This window comes from Bactrocera latifrons, unplaced genomic scaffold, assembly GCF_001853355.1.
Source record: "Bactrocera latifrons isolate USDA-ARS-PBARC rearing strain unplaced genomic scaffold, ASM185335v1 scaffold_27, whole genome shotgun sequence".
In the NCBI taxonomy this organism is placed as follows: Eukaryota; Metazoa; Arthropoda; class Insecta; order Diptera; family Tephritidae; genus Bactrocera; species Bactrocera latifrons.
This window is the reverse complement of record NW_017536296.1, coordinates 544,467-568,546: the sequence shown is the minus strand read 5'-3', so window position 1 is coordinate 568,546 and position 24,080 is coordinate 544,467.

The window sequence follows — 24,080 nt, the reverse complement described above, 5'->3', positions numbered from 1 at the left end:
TTAATGTTCATCATACGCCGTGTCGTCCCATATTCGTCGCTATTTGCTACAAATATTGTAAGTACACGCTACTTTTGCGTTAATTTCGCCATCACTGTGTTGAACATTAAATTATTGTGGCACTAATTGGTTGCGTAAACGCTTGGCGGAGGAAGTGGTGTGGCTACCTTAATTATTTGCGCCCTCCCTCCATATGCCTAAGACCTTGCTACATCCAATGCCTTAGTCGCTTTGACTTTATAACATGTTGTTATACATTTTATTTACTTTTATACTTCAACGTTACCACTCCACTTCCTCATTTTCGTAATCTTGCTGGGCTTAGTTGTGCTTCGCTTGGTCACTGTGAGTGATTTGCTTTTGCTGCTATTATTAAGCCTATCAAAGCAGACTCGCTAAGCTTTGAGTAGAAAGTTAAACAGCGTCTAAGCATTTCCGCTGATTATGTACTGTGACCAAAGTGCAATATGTTGCATAAATTTACAACCTTGTACACAGTTGTTTGTTTTTATTGCAAGTAAGTAAGTTAGTAAGTAACGAGTTATAGCTCATTAGTAGACATTTGTTTATGAAAAGAGTATAAAAAAGTTTTAGGTACCTTCTAGGTAAGGTTCTAGTTATCATTTTATACATATAATATTTTTATTATTAGAAACAACAATTTGATACCGTTCATTCAGTTTGTATGACAGCTACATGCTACAGTAGCCCGATATTGGGTGCTTCGGCAAGTGAGCAGCTTCTTGGAAAGAAAAGAGTAGGTGCAGAACTTCCGATTGATAGCTCAAAAATTGGGGTCCAGGTACAGATTGGTTGCCCAAACTATATCAGAATATTATAATTTATTTCTTTATACTTTAAATATTTGTACATAAAATACAATACGGTGAGCACTAATTGAAGTCTTTAGCAAATTAAATGTTTAAGTCCAAGCAGGTATACTTAAAAAGTAGTGGATAAAACAGTTCTAAAAGTGAATACAATAAACGTTTTCGAAGCTAAAATCATGAGGCTGTTGAAGTTTAGTAATTTCGTGGTCATCAAAGGAAAACAATTCATAACCGATTGAAAGTTGCTGACAAAATAAGTGAAACTTAAAGATCTTGAAACTTGGATCTTGAAACTTCCTTCACTTTTGAGGTTTCCCTTTTAAAGTAACAGCTTGAATTAAATTTTTAAGTGAAAACATGGTTTATGTTTGAAATTGGCAGCCATATTAAATTTTTTGTGTTTACAATTAGCATTTTGTATTAAAAAAATTTCAACGAAATGGCAACCCTGTTCAGAAAAATTTACGAAATCAAATATTCAACCACTATTTTTATTTAAATATGACTATAAATTATAATTAATATAATTGCAAAAAAAATGGCATAGATGGCAACCCTAATTTTGATTTAGATAAAAGTATGTAAATTTTTATTCAAAAAACGTTGTATGAGCTTAAAATATACAAGTATTTTATCATTTTATATTTATAATTATTATATTTCACTAAAATTTTCAGAGAAATGGCAACCCTATTAGAAAAAATTGTTCTATAAATTTAAAGCATTTCAATATCTTTTGAAATACATATGATAATTAACATTTGATAAATATATTTATTAAATTTTCTTTGTTATAAATGGCAACCCTGCTCCTTAAGAATTATTAATTCAAAATCTTTTCGAACTTTTGTTGTCTTGCGTATAAGCACGCACTACGATTCATAGGAGTAAGTTAATTTTTATGGAGATGGCAACTCTCGCTCCAAACTTATTCATTCGAAACTCCTATTTAATATGAATTTATATATTTTTAATATTTCAGTTTTTTTAGAAACATAGTAAACAAAAAAAAAAAAAAAACGATAAAAATATAAATGTAATTAAGTTTAAGAGCATTTCCATGATGCTTTGTTATTTTTTTTTTTTTTTTTTTTTTTTTTTTTGTTAAAGCTTACATAATAAACAAATTATTAAATAAACTAAAGTGTTATATTTCGAACAATTATTCCAGCCAATTTTCCTCTGTCTGCACTTCGTGCCTCATTCATTTCAAGCTACTCGCCTTAGACAATCACTTTACACGTTGCACTTAGATTCGCTTGCAACACACGTTTCGCTGCACTTCTTTCATCTCGTTGATTGGCCGCCGTTTACGCCGAGCAATTTGAAGACAGTTTGTCGGAAATGGCAGCTTTGCGTGTGAAGCTCACAACTGGGGCCGGGATAAATGAAGTGATTAAATTATTCCAATCGCGTTAAACAGACGAACGTGAGTGGGTTAATTTTTTATTTTTACTTATTGTTTTTTTTGTTTTGGCAACTGCTTTGAAAAAGTTGCGTGCCGCAGTGGTTGACGAAAGTAGTGTTAGTAAAGAGTATATGGCTTAAGTGGATCTTTTAGAGACAGTTAAAGTGAAAGAGGAAATACTAATTTTGCTTCACCGTGCTTAACAGTATTTTGAATAGAAATTCTGGAGTTTTAATGGGACCCAAGTGTATATGCCTACAATGTGTTCATTTTTGTCAAGTCGTATAATTTTTAGTTAGCCATAACCTTCAAAATGCAGGTGTTTGATCAATATCAGCTGTGAGATCAATAATTTGGGAATTATTTCATTTTGAGTGGATCCACTTTTGTTAGTTTACAAAAAATGGATCCAAAGGGATCTCGATTACTAATAAAATTTTACTTTTTGAAGGGCAAAAATACAGTTGAAGCAAAAACTTGCCTTGATGACGAGTGTCCAGATACTGTCCCAAGAAAAACAACCAACAGGGATTGGTTTGTTAAGTTTAGACGTCGTGAAATCCGCATCGAAGAAAGATAATGCAGTGGATGCTCAAAAGACACTATTACCGACCTCAAAAAAATCCATAAAATAATTTTGGTTGACCTTAAAGTGAAGCTGTTCTAAGTAGCTGGCCCTAAAGAAAAATCATCTGAACGCGTACATCACATCATTCACGAATATATATAATATGAATACGAGAAAGCTCACTGCAAATGCTTGCCGCGCGAGCTCACTTTTGACCAAAATCAACGAGAAGTTGATGGATCGGAGGTATATTTGGAGAAGTTTAAGGGTAATAAAAAACCAGAGGTTCTCCGTCGATATGTGACAGTGGATGAATTATGGCTCCTTTATTGAGCGGACGTTATGGCGTCTGTATTTTGGGATGCGGGTTAACATTTATTGACTATCTTGAAAAAAAAAAAGGACGGACCATCAACAGAGACTATTACTTGGTATTTTTGGGTAAGAAAGTGCTGTTTCACCAAGAGAACGTATCGTGACACAAGTCTAATGACTATGTGAGGACTAAAATCCATGAATTTGGCTTCAAGTTGCTTGCCTTATTCTCCAGATCTGGCCTTCAGCGACTATCATCTGTTCTTACATCTCAAAATAATGGTCGCTGGCAAGAAATTTTCGTCGAATGAAGAGGTGATCGCCGAAATTGAGGCCTATTTTAAACCAAATACAAAAATGGTATCGGAATGTTGAACGATTACTATAATTAGTGTATCAGCCTTGAAGGAAACTATGTTAAATAAAAAAATAAAAACGAATATTTCTAGATTAACATGTGTCACTACGGTTGGCTGGGGCTCTTTCAAATGACTGAAACGTTGAAAGCGTTTACAAACTCAATGCAGGAGTCCCTCTGACCAACATTTTCGTAAGCTCTACAGCAAGTATAATAATCAGATTTTATTATTTTCATTTCGGCACACTTCTTCTTCCATAAAGAATAAAAAAAAAAAAAAAAATATGAAATGAGCGAAATGGCTACAATTTTCGTATGCTGCATAAAGTATTAAAGTGTCACAGCTTGTATGAATTGCCGAAAAGTGACAACCAAAAGTGATATGACAGATAGCTTAGAAAAAGCGCAGCAGCAGCAGCAGCAGCAGCAAAGGCAATAATACCCGGCGACGACAGAAGTAGAACCGGATATAAGGCATATTTCAGTTTGGGCGACTGCCAAAAACCAAAAACTCGATTGGCGAGCACGGAGCGTGGCATTTGTAGACTCGCATGACCACTACAGACAACGGACGACATAAGCAGACATAACTGATTAGATGTGTGTCGTACAAGTGATGCATGGCTGCTGGTTCCACGTCCGTTTGAGTGGCGGATTGGCAGGTCAAGAGTGGTCATGTGGAAGGAAGCAATATTTATGCCTTTTCTTCTAAGCACAGAGCACTTGACGACAGCAGACGCTTCGCAAAAATTATGAAAGATGTAAAAAAAAACGCTTTGTTTTTGTAATTTCACACAAATTCTGAGCGAAGTGGCAGCAATTTGCCTAAAATACTTCGGAATGCATAGCACTGACCGCATTTTAGGCCATTTATTTTCACTATACGCCATTTGCACGAAGATAGCGAGAAATAAAAAATTCAAATAATAACAACACAAACAGGTAATGGCGGTGAAGGTCGTAGCTAACGAAAAAAAAAAACCAAAGAAAGTAAACACTAAGCGAGAGGTGTGAAAAAATTATGAAAAATCACTGTGACACACTTTCGTCTGCGTCGACCTGCGTCGGCGTTTGTGTCTGCTGCAGCTGTGAAGTGTTTGCTTTCAGTGGAAATTGCGCGCAAATATCCTTGCATTGAGTGCTTTGCTATTTGCACTCTAACTGTATTTCTATTCATGCATTTGAGTGTGAGTGGTTGAGTGTGCAGACAAGCAGGTCGGCCGGTTTAGATTGTGTTATAAATAAATATTTTATGATTCGGGGGCATTCGGTGTAATCAACTCATTCCAATAAAATTGAACATAAATGCTTACCATTATGAAAGCTACTTAAAAACGGTTAAATAGTTTTCCATACATCCTCAAAGCGTGTTTTCCTATGCAAGCGGATCAGCGGAACCCTTCCTCTCCTGACTAATGAATGTTCGGAGCGTGACAATAATCTGTGAAGTTATTTTGTTAAATAAAAGTTTATCAAACAGGAACAGGTTTTTGATAGGACAGCTTGCATGTCTGCCATATGTTAAAGTGGTCTGATATCGGCGTCTTTGACAACTGAAACCGAAAAACTAGTTGGTGTATAAACAGATGGACATGGTTAAATCCACTCAGCTCGTCATGCTGATCATTTATATAAATACATACATATATGTACATACTTTAATATCCACTTTCTGGATTTACGAATTTGGTGTTAAATCTTGTAATAACACATAAGGAAGTGCTTAAAACGTGTGTAACCAAACATTTCACACCGTTGCAAAGATCAACTGGAAGTTCAAAGTCTCTATATGAGGTATATGGGGATTAAGGCAAGTTTTGATTCTATTTGCATCGAATTTCAACAACATAATCGGTCAACTGAATAGTCCCGGCCTACTAAAACACATTTTTTTGGAAAATTCGTTTTGTTTTATTCAACATAATTCCCTTCAAGGATGATGCACTGATTATAGCGACCATCCAACTGTGCACTACCAAATTGGTAGTAGGATTTCTCTTTTGCTTCACAATAGGATTCATTTTCGGCGATTACCTCTTCATTCGAAGGAAATTTCTTCCCAGCGTGCGTACTTTTGAGATCTGAATACAGGAAATAGTCAGTGAGGGTTACATTTGGAAAATAAGGTGAATATGGAATAAGTAGCTCGAAACTCAAATCATATATTTTTGCCAACGTTTTCACTGATTAGTGACATAGTGCATTGTCTTGGTGAAACAGCACTTCATTCTTYTTCTTCAAATGCGGCCGTTTTTCGGCCATGGCCCTATAATGCTATGTAATAGTCGCTGTTGATGGTCCTTCTTTTTTCAAGACAGTCAACAAAAATTATTGCAATATAAAGAAGACGTCATAACTTTCCCACCGACTGTTGCGTTTTCCATGCTTTAGAGCGGGTTCATCGTTTGAAGTCCACTCGGATGATTATTGATTGGAGTGAAATGATTAAACCCATGTTTCAGCCATTGCTACATATCGACAAAAAACTCGCCATTATTATGCTGGATTATCTCTAAACTTTCCCTTGAGACCCGAAGTTCTTCAGCACTATTTGAAGTATGGGCAGTAAATACGTGGTTCATGCGAAAAGTTCTTAGATGAAGTGAACTTCAGCTAAACTTTTGAGTGGATTTCGACCGACAGTTTTTCACTGTTACTACGCTTTAGATTAGTATCATGCAGGAGCAAACTATGCGCCGTTGAGTTCAAATGTATTCATGTTGAAATGTTTATGTCTGGTAAAGAGAGTTCCCGAATTTTTACAAGATCTCTTGGATCATGGATGGAGTCGTCAAACCGAACTCTGTCGTCTTCTTATCTGCCCATATATCGGCAAGGGAGCTCTGGGTGGCTAAGAAGGCGTTAGAGGATAGGGGCAGTGTGCTTCCTTATGAATGGGCCAAATTTTGGTGGGAAAGGTTGGTGGAGAGGTTTATTGTCAAGAGCTCTCTATCAATTCCCGCTTCAGACTTCCTGACTATTGCAGCGTTTTCGAAGCCGAGGTTGCAGCCATTAAGGTAGCAGTAGGTTTACTGCTGCGTTTCCATCCATCCATCTTTCTTGAACTCATTAGCAATGCATGAAGTATTGTTGTGATAAGGCTGGTATGAGTGCCAGGCCACATCAGAATCTCAGGAAATCGTAAAGCTGATGAGCTAGCAAGGAAAGGCAAGATCAATCTAGTAGGGCTTGCCTTACGCTATTGGCGTTCATGCTGTATCTACGTGCTGGGAATCCTAACAGACAGAATCTGCAGAAGCTATATAGATGAAAGTGAGCTGGAAAAACCCCAAGACTTCCATATCAGTTCACGTGCAATCTTTCCTTACAAGAAAAACATCACCTCTGTGGACTCCTATATTTTTTTTTTGTGCTACTAAATTTCTTTTCTTTCTATCTTACAGTTTTGGCTTTTTAGCATATCTATGGGAAATTTAAATAGAATCTCACTGTATACCCCATAGTCGAGACAATATGCAGTCTACTGCTGACACAAAAATCTTGTCATAACAGCCACTTACAAGTTTCGGAAAGATCGAGCAATTTGCAATAAAGGTGTAAGCTCCATATTACACTTCTTATTATTATGATTATTATTATTGGTATTGCAGCTTCTATGGCAGTGAAATGGTTCAAAGCCATAAATAGTTATGTGCAAGCGTAAAATATTCCCCAATTCAATTGCGCTTGTAATACACCTTCGCGTATAATACAAATACAGCAATCTCTATATTATTATCACCATAAACAAACGCGTACTCAGCCATACAAGCGAACAGTTATAGAAACTTTCCATGGCATGACTTTGTGTGAAAACTGCGAGAGCATACACCAATACGGCACATAGCAATAATATCAGCCAGAGCAAACACCGTTATGAGTTTCGCAGCTCATAAGCGTCCTTCTGTTTTTATGCCACATTCTGTTTTAGTTTTTGTTTTTGCTTTGCTTTTATTTCCACGCTATACACGCGCAAGCTCCACCGACCGTCGTTCACAGCTTTGCCACTTCGCCATAGAGTAGATTCCACGCTCAAGTCTTAATTTATAATCGTGTCCTTACACAGTATAACAATAATAGTACAATATTGCAATAGTATGTGTGTGTGTACGTGTGTATGTGTGTGGCTTGGTAGTGTGAATGGCAGCTGCTTTCTGCACGTGTTTCGTTTATGATAACTTGTTGGCCGCTTCAGCTTGTTGTGCAGGTGTAGGCGACCAGACATAGAAATAACGGTACAAGCGTAAGGATCATATATAATATATAGTATTGTGGTATAGTATAAACTGATTATGAAGGTTAACCGGAATTGATTAGCCTTATTTTAGGAAATTTATATTTTTTATGGCATCAACTACCGCTTGGTTTGCTTTTGGTGATAAGAAAACCGTAGATTTTTGAAATAATTTTAGGGAAGGCTGTTGAGTTGCACTTAGGACATAGTTATAGTAAATTCGATTCCTACCAATTATGAGAAAACTAAGCTCTAGGCCGACATTTACAGCTCTTCGGCCAAAAATTTCGATTTTTTTTTTCACACGAAAAAGTTGATCTAGAAGAACATTGAGTTTTCGTTGAGAATAGGAGAGAAGAATGAGTATATTGCCTCTCGTTAATGTCCGCTGATTTGATAGATATCGAAAAGCTTTCTGAAGACTGACAGATTAGCAAACTTATGTATTAAGCTCTGAATATCAGTTCTGACCAACAAAAAATAATAGCTACTTTCGGAAGGCAATACTTAGAACCAAGAAACTAAATCTATCTGATCTTCTCAATCATCAAGGAAACCAATTGAGATCAAGACAGAGAGACCCAAGAGGTGGCAAAAATCTCGTCATTCGTTTAAAATTTCTGACCGACGAGCGACTTTTGTAACTTTTCAAATCACGACGGATGGGACTACTTTACTTCGTACTTTATTGTTGTTGTTGTTGTAGCGGTAGAAAGCATTCTTGAAGCAGTTTCGAGGAATGGTGATAAGTTGACAGTTCTTGACTGGAGAAAAATCAGGTCCGTTCCGGTAACTTACACCTGGGAACGGCGTATATTCGGACATCGGATCCATAGATTGCAGGTTCGTGCCCTGTCACGGTCGTCATTTAATCCGACCAATTGCGTAGTAACTCTGGCGGATGCGACAGCCTGCTGAAAAATTTATTTTTTTTCTACCAATGAGACCTTTTACGGGTTTTCGATGTTGAACGGATTCAGTAATACGGTATTGTAGAGCCTTGGGATGGTTTTGTACTCCTCTAGGTACTCGATGTAGATCTCACCTTAGATTAGGTAAAAAAAGATGGTTGATCCTTCAGCATAGATGAGTGATCGGATTTAGACTTTTATGTTGAGTCTTTTACGAAGCCAGAGGAGAAATTATTCTGGTTAGAAATTAGCCATAGATGGAATGCCCTGAACCTGTTTCAAATTTGCTTAGGTGCTTCATTTCTAATTTCACTATTTCAAATGAATGCCTAAAGGTATGAGAGAAGAGAAATTTTTGCTTTGTTCGGTGAGTTTGCAGTTAGAACTCCTACAACCAATTAAGAGTGGACCTTGCTGAGAAAAAAGGGTTCCCGAGACCTCCTACTATTTACCTTGGGTCAAAAGAATCGTACGACTATACAGCTACTTGAAGTTGACCAACGCTTGCTGAGCTGGTCTGAGGTCCAACATTTCAGTAGTAAAAAAAAAAGAAGCCAAAAGTTTGAGAGCAAAGAAACAACAGCCTGAGACAGGGTCGACAAGCTGATAATCAAACTGTATACTCCTCCACCAACTCTCCACGCAAACTTTGATCGATCCATAAAAACCTTACCTCTTATCAATTCTAACGAGTCCTTCCCTCCAATGCTTTCCTTGAAGGTATCTGAGCAGAGAAACGACAAGCAGGGCCAGGCTCGGCAAACTGCTAATCCAAGAATGGAATGAAATAAAAATTTGCGAAGATTGCAGAGTGTCGAGGTTCGAGGTTCGAAGATGTCAAAGTATCCGAATTTTCTGAGTCTGGGGAAAACTTTCGCGGCTATGTCCACAGGTGTTATATGCAGCCAGTATTTTTGCAAAGCTTTGTCATCTTTTCTATAGCAAGGAGGTTTCGCCTCATGAAGTTCAACAGAAGTTCAACAAAGTTTTTTGGCCTCTGTTGTGGATCCAGTAGATCTATGCTTCGTCATTAGTAAGCAAACCACGCAGATACGATTTAACCATATAAAATCCAATGTTATTACCTGAGGTGGGAAAGAGAGAGAGAATACACATAAGCATTGAATCTCTTACTCAATTTCGTACAGGGTCGCCAAGTAACAACAGCTGGCATACAAGTGCCACTAAAGTAGCAATGCAAGTAGAAACAGATATGTTGAAAGTAAAAAAAAAAGTAAAAAAAAAAAAAATATTAACAAGAAATATATTTCCGCCAGCAAATAAGCTTGATACAACGTGTCTTGTGTGCCCGCGTCGCCAGCAGAAGCTGAAACGGAAAACTTTTACCTCTCCATAAATTCATATCTCGCATTTTGTATCTAGAATTTTTCTGCTTTTCTTTCGGTAAAGTCAGTTGAAGTGGCTTCAAGCGACAGTGAAAGAAAACGGTTGAAGAAACAGACAAGCTTATTATAAGAGGCGATCACATACAGACACAGACATGCATGCACTGATGCAAGGCGAGGGAGCAGAGCGCGGTGATGTGCAGGCGAGAAGAAGGTGTCATATTTTAGAAATCGGCCAAGCACACATTAGCTACGCCTTCGGAAACACACAATCACACACACATACAGAGATATACACATGCTTATTCAACTCGGGCTGTCGGGCGCAAAAGTCATCTTGAATTGCAAAATACGTTGCAGGTGCCAAAGCAGATAGCGTTGCGGTGAAAACAGAGCTCTCAACGGTGTTAGAAGCTTCTTTTTGACGTGCAACGACACACACATACACCTATGCACGGCCTTACAAGTATCTCAAGTGCCATATAATATCAAGTGAAATAGGCAGTTAGAAATCTTCTTTGGTGTTTTCTTCAGCATTTCTAAGCTGCAGTCGATTTCTTTCTGTCAAGGTCTCTTCTAAGTGCCAAGAAAATTCTGAATTCTGAACGTTGATTTATTTCAGATTTATAATTTATGAAAAAAGCAAGTATTTCACAACTTTTTCAAGACCGAATTTGTAAAAATCGGTCTGCATATTTATATGAAGCCCTTTGACTTCCTAGTACGTATGTATCTTCTATGCGACGATGCATCTTGTAAATAAGCTGATGCTCGGCCAATAATCCATTTTCCCCTGCCAGTATATTGATGTTAAGTAAACTTCTTTTCGTAAGAATGCCGTGGATTTCAGCAAAATTTAAAAAGAGTTGTATCGGTCGGAGATTCGATTTTCAGAAAGGAAATCGCGCAGTGTAATTAAGCAACACTATGATGCTGTTTACGACCCTTCTTCCTCGATGACGACTTTCAAAACTCAGTTGAACGAGTTTCAACTTCCGGCTTCTGATGACCTACTCCCTGGCGTTCCAAAACAGGATACCAAAACTGATAATTTGAAAAGTTTTCATAATTTGATTTGTCCGATTGAAGATAGGGGAGATAGCTGTAGACCCATTAAAGCCTGTTGGTTGTTACTTATAAAACTGGGTGTCTCGGTTCATCGCGCCGGACAACAAACAATTCTATTTCGAACGGTATTAAGAAATTTTAGCTTCGCTTGGTCAGTAATATCGAGCTAAAAGGAAACTATGTTGACATGAATGCTCCATTTTCAATTTGAGTACTTATCGCATCATCCCCATAAATTTTCACTACAACACTGCGCAATCAAAAGAGTCGTAGCTTTTTTTAGTACAAAAATTCAAAAACCAAAATTAGGACAAACAATTTTTTTTTTTTAGCTTAAATTGACTTTATGCAATTAAATGTAAATATAATTTATCTGTATTTACCTTTGCTTTAAGCATACAGTCTGGTAATCGAAAAATAGCCGCATTCACCAGACGCTATCGTTTCATGTTGACTGTGGAAGGGGAGTGAAAGTCAACATAGAATTCCATTTGAGCAGCCTTCAGCCCTAAACTAAAACTAAAAACTGTATTAGGAAAGGCTGTGAGGAAACTACACGCCACATAAACAATAACAAAGCGGCAAATAATCGAAAAGTAAATACAAAAAGCAGCGGCAACAATTTCAAAAGAATTGAATATCAATGAACTCAACCAAAAACCAAGAAAAAAAAAAAAAAACAACACATCTGTTGATTTTCGAAGTTTATTTAGTTACTATTTAGATGATGGGCTATTGATGTTGTTGTTGCGCTCTCCACATTGATCGACATAAAAGCCCAGAGCTATGCTGCTAGACACCAACACAGGCAGCTCTCCCTTGGCAGCGCGAAAAGTAAATAAAGTGAAATATGGTGTGGGCGAAGGTGAATAAAGTGAAGGAATATGGTGTGGGCGAATCCATGTGCGAATGGAGTAATAAATCGTCGAAGGAAGGAAAAAAAAAAACGAACAATAAAAAGTACAAACGGAAAAAACTCTATTGAGCTAATTAAAAATAGTATTTTATGGACAATGGCGCAAAAAGTGGCGAATATATAATATTAGGGTGTAAAAATTATTTTTCAACAAAAAAAATTAAGATGAAAACTTTCACTCTTCATATCAATATTAAGAGACTTACATTTTCGATTGAAATAAGAAGGTAAAAAAAAAAACTTAACTTCGTTACGAGAACTTGATTTTTACCCTGTGTGATGATTCATGCCCAATTCTGTGAGTATATCTTGTCAAATAAAGAAGTTTTTTGTAGGTCACTTTATATGGCAGCAATATGCTGCCGCAGTTCGATCTGCCCAATTTCTGCGGATTAATACCACTTATTTCCTTAGATAACAATTCTTGGCAAATTTCATGAAGACATCTCGTAACATAGAAAAGTATTCCAGGCAAGAGCCGAATTTTGATCTTTCGGTTGGAATGGCAGCTATATCCTACAGTGATCCGCTAGGGTCAATTGCGACAAATGAGCAGCTCCTTTGAGAAAATGGTATATGTTTTAAATTTCTCAGCGGTGTCTCTAAAAACCGCTTCTTTCTGGTTGTTAAAAACTTCGTTGCAAACTTAATATACCCTCCTCAGGGTATAAAGAATGCTGTTTTTATTTTTGTGGCTTGACTTGTGAGAATTGTAAACTGATACTGATGATGATTTTGATAGTGAAGTATTCTGAAGTTATTGCAAGATAAAATTGCAAATGTTATATTTTTTATTTTCCTCAAACTGACACGCCCTAATATATATGCACATAAGCATAATATCAATTGTATTGCTGTAATTAAGAGATTGGGTAATTTGGCGTAAAATAAGCATTTGTTTTGCAGTTTTTACACTTAGTGTAGTTTACGAATTACTTCCGGTTCTCGCGTAAATTTGTGTTGGAACCAATTTTTTTAGTGCTTGATCTTTGATACTTTTTTGAAGTTTATTGGAAGAGTTTTTTCAAATTTTGATTTTGATTTCGTTTCCCTACAGAGTAGCATCATTTATAGGGGTATACGTGGTAGGTTTAGTAAAAAAACAACTCATTTAATTTGGAGGCAGATTTTTGATCGCGCTTCAGTTAGAAAAATATCGGAGTTTAGACTATAATATTTGCAAAACCTAAAGTGAGATGTGTTTCTAATATTTTTTTATTTGCTAAACGAATCTATATTTTCACTTTTTTAAGTAGCTTATTGTTGATTATCATGGCGCGACCGTTACGCCATTAATGGTTACGTTCTCACCGCCACCATTTTTGAATAAATATAGAAAGATGATTCCACTGGCCTCTAAACCACATCAAGACGTTGTTTTTTCTGGACGAAGTGGCAGCTGCTGAGCTCAAGGTTGTTGTTCGATTTAAATGCGGCAATTTTGCTTGATGACATACCCATTGAGCTAAAAGTGGGCGTCAGCGCGAAACAAAAATAGGCGCGAAAACGTTTGGTCTTCTTGGAACTTTTCCAGAGGCCATAGAGCGAAGCGATGTCGCTCTGTTTATTTAGAATCTCGACGTAAAATGCGTCAAGTCGTTTCGTACTTCAGTCCGAGTCTGATAACGGTGCCGAATCGACTCTCCGTAGTCTTATACACTCTCAGCTATGGCGTGACAAGACTCACTAGAGATCTGTCAAAAAAAAAAAAAAAAAAAAAAAAAAAAAAAAAAAAAAAAAAAAAAAAAAAAAAAAAAAAAAAAAAAAAAAAAAAAAAAAACAAACCGGCGACAACGGCAGCCCACATAGATTGGTAGTGACGTGCCGGACCGATCCGAGTATAGCACCACGAGATTAGAACCTGTACTGGTTTTAAAATAATAACTTTGTTGATATAAGATTAGCCTGAAAAGAAACTTATGAAAATCCACTGTACGAGTTGTTTGACAATAGCGAAAAGGGTTTTTATAAGAGTAGTATTATTGAAATGTCAACAAGTTGTCGAACAAATCAGTGGATATCTGATTTAGATTGGAAAAAAAGTTAATTGCGTTTTGCGATACTCATATAAATTATAAAGTTTAAGGTTCAGACAATGTACAAATTTATTTTGCTAAGTTGGTAGGACTGTGCTGAAATGCTGTGCCAAATATGAGGCCGATCTGCCAAACCAGTTCATTAACAGCAGCTGCTTAAGTCGGTAGACCTCAGTAGTTAAGAGACGAGAGAAAACGACCCAAAGCCGCTCAAAAATCATGATGCTCATGGTTTTTTTTAATGCTCGTGATTTGGTGTATCATGAATTTGTTCCAAAAGGAACAGACGGTCAATAAGGAGTTCTATTTGGCTGTAGTGAGGCGTTTGCGTGAAAACATTCTTCGAAAATGGCCGGAAAACTGGAAGAAGAATTTATGTCTTTTACTCGATGACAATGCCAATAATTTCCTGGTTGGCAGAATGAGTAATTTTTCAGTTGTGCCGATATATATCTACCTTATGTACGCCGGAACTTAGTACATTATTTACTTATTTTTAGTTGTAAGCTTATATTCCTTCGCTTTTATTTTTAACAACATCTGTCATTTCATTTGATCTTTAATAAATTAGAGTGGAGCCCATAGCTAGCTACTACCATGCTTATACACCTGCTCTCTACCGCCTCCCGCGTATTTTTTCACCATCCTCTAAGCAGCAGTTTCACATTTTATTTTTAGTCCTTAGTAGCCAAGTATTATTATTAGCCGTAATATATAATTGAGGTATATAAGATTGAGGTTATTCTTGTGTGACAGTGCCACATTGTCGCAATTCTCTTCATAATGTTAGTTGCGCTCTCATGCCTGAGCCGTTATAATGCCTCTAATATCCTGCCATTTGCATAGTGCTGGTTGAGGTTGAGGCAGCTCATGTCAGTATTTATAAGTAAGCATACATTATACATAAAGACACACATATAGATGGACAAATATATACACACATATACTATGATACATATTTACGCCACCGTCAGCAGGCCAATTTAAACTCTCCATAAAATTGAGTGGATGTGCTGCCTCGCTTGTGATATTTACTTCACGGTGCGTGGGTGTGTGTACGACTTGTTTATTTTGATTGAAAATAGCGCGCATGTTATTTGCATAGATAGCTATCTGCCCCAGCGTCGGCATCCTTTTCACTCTTTTGTTAGGCGAATTTATTGCCGCCGCCGCCGCCGCCGCTGTGTATATATTTTCTTTGGTCTGGCAGTCTAAACACTTTTATTGCTGCTGAATCGGCAGCATTGGCTGTGGAGGCAGTTCTTTTTCGGTTTCTGCTTCTTCTTCATGTTTTCCATTACTGTCGTTTAACTTGTAAAACATCAAGATATCATTTATTACAAATCTACATATGCATATTGACAGCAAAGTAGTAATCTCAGCAATGCCTTTGGGCATAAAAGTTAAATGACTTTGGATTTTGTTGACTTTGATCAATTTAGTGTATTGTTTAGTAATGACTAGCAAAATGACGAAAATTCAAAAACAAATGAGTATATTATTATAGCCTTGAAGTTGACATACAATTTTTTATAGACTTGTCAATCTTGTTATTTCTGAGAGGGGGCGGAATGAGCTAGTATTTCGGTATCAAATTTTATAGCATTTTCATGAAGAGAAATTTTTTTAGGGACCGCATGAAATTCAATTGAGACACTCATGGAGAGAGGCTAGGGTAGCTTAACTTACTTCCTGCTGAAAACACTCATTAGAACCAGAGAGCCTCCTATGAGCCTGTCCAAGGCGCAGCACGTATATATGTATATACGATAGGTAGATCAGTAAAGACTGCAATCCATACACTGTTATAATATCGGAAAGGCTCTTGAATATAAGAAATATGCGCTTGGCGCATTTCTGGACATTTCTGGAGCGTTCAACAACAACGTCTCTACGGAATCTTTTCTGAAGGGTATCTACTTAGATCAGAAGCCTCCTGACCTTTACAAGGATAAGAACAGAATGGAACGATGCTAGAATGAACAAGAACATCAGTAGAGGTACTCCACAAGGTTGAGAGCTATCTTCGCTTATATTGAAATTAGTGGTGAACAAACAGCTAAGAAACTAAGACGGCAAAACTCCTCAAATAGTGGCATATGCGGACGACGTTGCCATCATAACAACGGCTATGTGTCTGCAGACCATTAGCAGGATTATGACCAACACTCGCAATACAGTTCAGAATTGAGCACCACAAGCGGGTTTGGTGTTGAATTCGGGAAAATGGGATCTGCTTGTATTCACAAGAAAGCACAAAATTTCTCTATGTAGGTTCCCTTCGACAAATGGGATACAACTCGCACAAAGTATGTTGGGCAAGAATTGGTGGAACCAGACCCTTTTGGAAGGCCGGAAAGACTGACTGATGAAGAAAGGAAGAATGAGCAAATACAAAGTGAAAATGATGCTCATTGGCTTTCTTGACATCAAATGCATGAATTTGTTCCTCCTGGACATCTCGTATAAATCATTGGTTTTACATAGCTGTTTCAAGGATAATATACTGTAAACTGGTAAACTGATAAATAATAGAAAAAAAATTGCAGTAAGGCTTATGAAAATCATACAAAGAACAGCTACTATATGATCAGTGGAGCTCTTAGAACAAAGCCAAGTCGAGCGCTAAAAGTCATCATGCATCTATTGCCCACAGATTGGTTTCGGAGCCAGCTCTTTGACAGAGTGAATACTCTCTAATAGTAGTCTGGAATAAGGTTATTCTAAGATAACTAGTAAGTTCCCCTTACTACTCAATACCACGTATTTTCGAAAAAAAACTTAAATTCGGTCTCCTATATTAGCGAGCGTTCCAGAGAAGAGCGGGATAGGGAGGGCTGAAGTAGACTGGGATACAGATATATACGACTGGGTTCAAACCAAATAAACGAGTTGGAAGTGTATACCAAAATCCTCTTAAACTACCTGCAGTAGTGTTTTCCAAGCGGAGATCACAGCATTTGAAAAAAAGCGTTCTTGTTCTGACAAACAGTGTGCTTAGCACACGAAATATGTTTACTATATAACAAATATATGGAACATGGTAAAATGATGCCTTAATCTCTTAGTGTATCTAACATCCAATTTCACAAAAAACCTTCAATGGGTTCCAGGACATACTGATGTTTCTGGCAACAGTAAGCTAGTCAGAGTAGGTACCACTCTACAATTATAATCTAATAAAAAGGAAATATGCTTTTATGCCTCTGGATACTTGCAGATATTTATATAAACAAGAAACAACTTGTTAAATGGAAAAGGTGGCATGAATGGAACATGAGCCGCACTTGACGAATATTAAAAATCAAAAGGAATGGCATAAGAACTTTAACAGTAGTGCTAACTGGTCACTGTCTATTGGCAGACATGCCAGCGATGGCTCGCAAGCTGCACATATAAAACTTTTTTGTAGAGATAAACAGTTATCAGGAGCACAGAGTGGTTCCAAGAGGACATGATAAAGTGAGTGGATTTTCAAATAGTTTCGCAATGGCTCTTTAAAGGCCCTATCTATCTAATTAGCTACTTGTGACAGCAGAAGTTATTGATCGAATATTCAACAGAGCAAAAATACCATATTCTCGCTAATGCTCTCTATGAACTCCATACGAACGTAGTCGAAGAATCTCTGGTACATAATTATTATCTCTTCAGAATTATTCCACACTAAATAATCTTGAAGACACATTCCTATTATAAAAGAGTTGGAAAAAGTCTGTCAGTTAGTTCTAGGCGCAATGAAGGTATCGGCCCACTTGTGGCAGATAAAATTTATTGGTCACCGGCCATAATTATACACAAAAGACGAGCCTTTCAAACTGTCAATTAAGTGCGATTCTGGGATTGATATAATGCTGTAACATAACGGTGCATAAAAGTGGGGTATTTGAGCTCATTAATTTACATCCAAGTAGAAGCATTTTTTTCAACAACCTTTTTTGGACAGATCACGCATGAGTCGTGTCAAGCTGTCACGTTATTTTTGTTAATTATTGTTTGGCCTTTAATCGTGGAGGCACTTAAGCCTGTACAACGTTTTCAAATCGTTAAATTTTGTTACGAAAATTCACGTTCTGTACGTAATGTATTTCGCGCGCTTCACTCAACTTATCAACTGGTGAACATAAACGGCCTACTGAACGTATTACTCGCAACATCATCACCCAGCATTCATTATTGGATAATACTCGACCTAATTCAATTCTGTGTAGTAGTGTTTTTTCATAGAAACTCAGAATCTTTACACACACGATAATAGCATTAACTGTGGCATGAGCTTACTTTCCACTTAAATTACATTCGTGAGCTCACAATTATGCCACATTACATACTTTCAGTCAGCTAAAGACATCTGGTATGATATTTGTGTTTCTGTATCAATGTCCTTTTCATGTCGCCTTCCCTCTCCGAAAATTGATAAACACAATACATTAATTACAACAACAGAAAATGAGACATAGAATTCCGAGACATTCGGCAATTTCAGTAATTGAGCAAACAATGCGATTACTTATTGAAATTGGCCATCACCTGCCATCACCTCCAAAGACCACTAATGCGTTGGGAAGGAAAACAAAATTTCGGCCATTTCGTAAATAATTGCGCAACTTTGCAAATTGGTGTGAGATATTAGCTGTTTCTAATTGTTTGACAACTTCGCTGCGCTCTAGGCTATTAATATGTTGCATGCCACACGCATAAATGCGGCAAAAGCACATCAATACATTTTTGTTTGTGTCGCCGTTTGACGGACTCAAATTGATGAAACGCTGATTAATTGACTGGCCACGCCCTCAAGGCATGTTTGTATAGTAATGCGTGCGCTTGTGTGTCTGTGTTGCGTGTGTGCAAGTGTCAGCAAGCACAATCATTTCAATTTTACGACCACTACCGACGCAGTCAGCGCTCAGCGTGTCGGCGGCAAGGCAAGCAAGCGCATAAATATAAAATTAATGATAATGGCGTGATTGTATGGCAAATCCTGTCGCCAGGACAATCGACAATTCACTTGCCAAGTGACAGGAGCAACAATGGCCAACGAGAGATGAGCGGCAGAGAGCGCATCGATGATCAATGCGCTTAAAATCACTATGTCCATAAAGTGAAATGGCGTGGCGGGCGGGCGGAAGAGCTGAATAAACAACAGTCGATACTAAAAATCTTTACGACTTCATAAACTATAAGTGCGAAAGTCAATAAGCGCTGCGGAGTACTGCACACACAGACACACACACACAAATAAATACAAAATATAAATATGGCGAAGTGAAAAGCGAATGTAAAAAAGTTTAGGGTCATATTTTTAATGCGCTTGTTCACATGTAAAATGCAGCAAATAAACTTTGAAATGGAACACGAACTCATTGTGAGCAGTACGTAAATACCGAAGAGCTCATTGAACTCTAAAAAAGATCGTTAGGGAGTGCATAGGCGTCAGGCTTTCAATGAGATGTTTATTTCTGTTTTTTTTTTCGATTTTTAACGATTTTTTTTTGCAATATTTCGTGAAAGTACATAAGTATGTGTTAGTTTAGGTTTAGGGAATGTTTGCTTGCTATCAATTTGAGTGAATGATTTGTTAGAGTTTTGAGTGTTGTATTGGACGCAGGGTCCTTGTTCCTCATTGGGACGACAAAAGCACCTGGAAATTGTAATCAAAATCATCGGATATTTCAAAAAACAAAACAAAAAGAAATTTTATTTTGCTAAGTTGGTATGAGTGTCCTTAATAACTGTGCCAAATATGAGCGCGACCTATCGAACGGTTTGTCTACAGCAGCTGCTTAAGTCGATACGCCTCAGTAGTGCGTGCGATTGTTACAATGGATAAAACTATCGAACAAAGATTTTGTCTAAATTTTTGTATTTCCAACCAAATTTCGTGCGCCGAATCGTTACGAATGTTGGAAGAGGTTACCGGTGATGCAGTTTTATCAGAAACACAAGCTGATACAAAGAATTTAAGGACAAACCAGAGATCGTTGAAGATATGCCTCGTTCTGGACGACCTTCGACATATTTAACTGATGAAAACATTAAAGATGTGAAGTATATGGTGCTTTAAAATCGTCAGGCAAGCGTTAGAGAGATGGCAAGAGAGCTTGACATATTTTGTGAGTTCGTTCAAATGATTTTGGTGGATATTTTGGCTATGAAACGCGTTCTTGCTCGACTCGTCCCGATAAAGCTGAACTTTTTCAAAAAGAGTACCGCAAACAGGTCTCTTTGGACATGCTTCATCGTGCGAATTCAGATTCCATCTTCATGGAGAGATTTACAACTGCTGATGAGGGTTTATGAGTTTGACATGCAAACAAGTTAACAATAATCGGAATGGAGAGGGAAAACAAGCTGAAACCCAAAAACCACGCCAAAGTCGGTAAAAGGATCAAGATGATGTTCATTATTATTTTTTTTTCAAATTCGTGCTATGGTGGTATGTTCCGGAGAGGCAGGAGATCAATAAGAGTTTCTATTTGGCTACATTGAGGCGTTTGCACAATTCATGGATTTTACACGATGATAATGCAATCTCGTTTTGAGCTATGATTGTAACCGAATTTAAAGCCAAGAGCGTTGTGAATGCCATCGACCAACCACCGCATTCACCAGATTTGGTTTCGTGTGATTTTTGCTTGTTCCCCAAACTGAAGTTGCCGCTGAATGGAACCCGTTTTCAGTCGATCGAAGGGTAAAACCAAATTCGCTGAAGGAGGTGAAGGCCATCTAAAAAACTCCTTATGAAAAGTGCTTCGATTACTGGACAAATCATTGACGTAAATGTATTTAAGTTAGTAGGGATTACTTTGAAGGCGACATAATAAATATTGATGAATAATAATACTTTCGCTTTATTTGCAATTTCCGGTTACCTTTTTTTTTTACAATGTTTACACTTTTCTGAAGACACATTTTATTTATGAAAAAATATATTCCCTTTGGCATTGTTGTAGCGACTTAGATAAAGGCGTTACAAAGGTGGATATCTGACGAGGCACCTAGAACTTTAAGAGCTTATTGAGAAGCACTATTTTACGTTCTATCTGAACCACCCTGTTGCTGCTTATGTTCATCAATGTAAAACGTTTTATATATGCAACTTCCGAGGCATTTCTGCCAACATAAGTACATTGATACATTGATTGTTTTATACCGAAAAGTGAAAGAATAAGATGGAATCTAAAATTGTGTTATGAGGGAGGTAGGTGTGGTTAATATGTTTCCGCCACCATTTCCACATTGTAAAGTGGGAATATTAGGATTATTATTTTAATTTTGAAATCGATTGAGTAGGTCTCGACATATGAATTTTCCTCTAAATGTGGGCGGTGCCACGCCTTTCGTCTTATTTTGCCTCCAGCTCCTATTAAGCTCTTTTATATCGTCTTGGGTGTGAAATTTTATGACTATGGAGTATTTATTTATATACTTTTCGCACTTTTAGAAGTTTTTAACAAAACCGTTACTTGGGGAGTGGCCTGTGTCAGTATCCGAATTCTCGAGTATCATTTGTCAAGTGGTTTAGGAGATATGTTTAAAGCAACATGTTGCAAGAACATAAAAATATTTATCTAGCCACACCTCAATTTGAATCCTCACATTTCAATGAGATGCGCTAAAATCAATGGTTGGGCTTTGTGTAGGTCAGTCGGTGCTTGTGGTTAAAATATGCTGTCATATCAAAATACTTGCTCGTGCTATGAAAATCATGTTTGGTATACAACAATCTTCCTGATTTTCGTTATTGGGTTTGCAGCCCTTAAAGAGGTTGTTCTAATTTACAGTTTAGATCTTGTTATTGTAGCAGCTTTGTTGTTAATGTTGTAGTGGCAGAAGGCTGCCGGGTTGACTGTCCTTGGTCGGATAAAATTACGGGTCTGTTTCGGTTACGTAGATTCGACTGTCGTCTTTCTTAAGCGGTGGTTACGCAACAAATTTGCTACTTTTTCCTCTTATTTGATTTTTGAAGCGAAACAATTTTTTTTGTGGTTTACTTTGGGCGCTCAGGAACAGGTATTACAGAGATATATCAAACATAAGTTTATCACAGGAAACTTGTCAAGAGTCCAAAATAAAGTGTAGCGATAAAGATATTTGAAGATAGAATAAGGTTGAACAAACTTTTTGAAATTATTAAGACAGCTAAGTAAGCAATGGAGTTCTCCGTGAGCACAAGAAAAGCGTAAAGTGGAAAAATGTGGACATTCACTGATCAATAAAATATGGGCTGCAAACCAAGGTTTATAGTATATCTTGGACTAATTTAACCCCTTGTTGACCGACGGTACTTTAAAGTACAAGCAATCGTTTTGCTCTGTTTAACGCAATGGAACAATATCTTATAACTTGCAGACTAAAGGTACTCTAGAGTACAACATAAATATTTTGAACAACATACAACATATTATATTTTTGCTCCACTGTGATTGACGCTCTGAAAAAGAAATTATCAGTTGATGAATCTATTATTCTTTTTAAAAGCAGAAACTTCATCAAAAAATATTGCCCCATGAAACCAATTAAGCGTGTATATAAATTGTGGTGCTTGTTGGATTAATATGTCTATATTAAAAAGTTCCAAATATGTCAAGGAAAATATTTAACTGTGAAAGTAAAGTTCGAATTATTTGGTCTTGGAGAGTGAGTGGTTTTGCCCATCACAGAAGTTGAGTGGGACACAAGAACAATTATGTGTACTTTGATAAACATTTTTCCTCCGTTAGATTCCTAGAGTTTTTCCAAACTCTGAAAGTGTTTGCATGTGGATGTACAAGATGTAATTAAAAAGAGCCTGCTTCAAACATAAAGTCAGACAAGCAAATGAGAAGAGGAGAGTTTTATTCACAGTCAACAATGAATGGGGCTTTTGTTTATAAATAGATAAATATTAAACCAATTTAAAACTATTGGCGTCTAATTTCTATGGCACTGAGAAAACTACATTCAAGAGAAGGGATCAAAAATGCCAGGAAATACATGTTCAATGTCCAACTGCCGTTAAAACTTACAAATCATTCATTCAACTGCAAAGTACTTGCGGGATTGATTGATTTGATTGATTGAAATACGAGGAATGCACCACGACCTATGGTCTATTGCGCCCTCTCCTAAATCACATAGACTCACCTAGCCCCAGCACATTGATAAATTCCAATATACTGCCAGGTGCTATTGAGGCGATGCGATCCCTATCCGGAAACATGGATCCAAGGGCCTTAACTAACGGGATAGGCAGGTGATTTAAAAAATCGTGGCATAGCTAATGTTAAACACCTGAAAAAATTACTCTGCTGGCATATATCCGAATATTATGGCATTAAGAAATGAATGGTTTTAAACTCCTCAAACCCGACAGTATTTCTAAGCACAATATCCTTTTTATATACTCCGGTATCCTTGAAATTTATAATTTTCTTTTTTTGTTAATCAATTACGCACATTCATGAAAATATCAAAAAATAAATTAGAGATGCTTTTGTCAACACTTCTTTTTTAAGTTTACCACGACTTTCACATTTCTCTACACAAAAACCAAAAGTATGCGCAATACATTTTTTTTTATAAATCAATTCATGTTTACTCACCTTTCACTCATTCCAAAAGAAAATAAGTCGGAATGCAATTTATATTTACATTGTGTATGTAATTATTTTCTTATTTACGTCGGAGTATCACTTCAGCCAGCCAATTGTTCACACAAAACGCGATTAAAAAGAAATAGCAGAACATAAACTCTAAGCGAAAGAGCATACATATCTAACGGTTTGTCTATATTTTACAGTTGCTTGACGCAGTTCACATTGTTAATTGGTCTCGAGTTGCGTGGGCATGCACTCCTTTGAAGCTGCAAACAAAGGTGAGAATGCAATTAAACATTTACAACAAATACTTTTAAGTAAATACCAAAACAATATTTATTAACACACACGAAATACACAGTTATTTTTATAAACAAGCTGCTTAAATATAAGCGAAAGTATATTCGGTGCCATGAAATGGCGAAGTATTTGATCAAAGAGATAAAATTAGACGGGATAGTAAATAAGCGACAAAAAACAAAAAAATTAGAAAGAAAAATTAGTTAAATAAT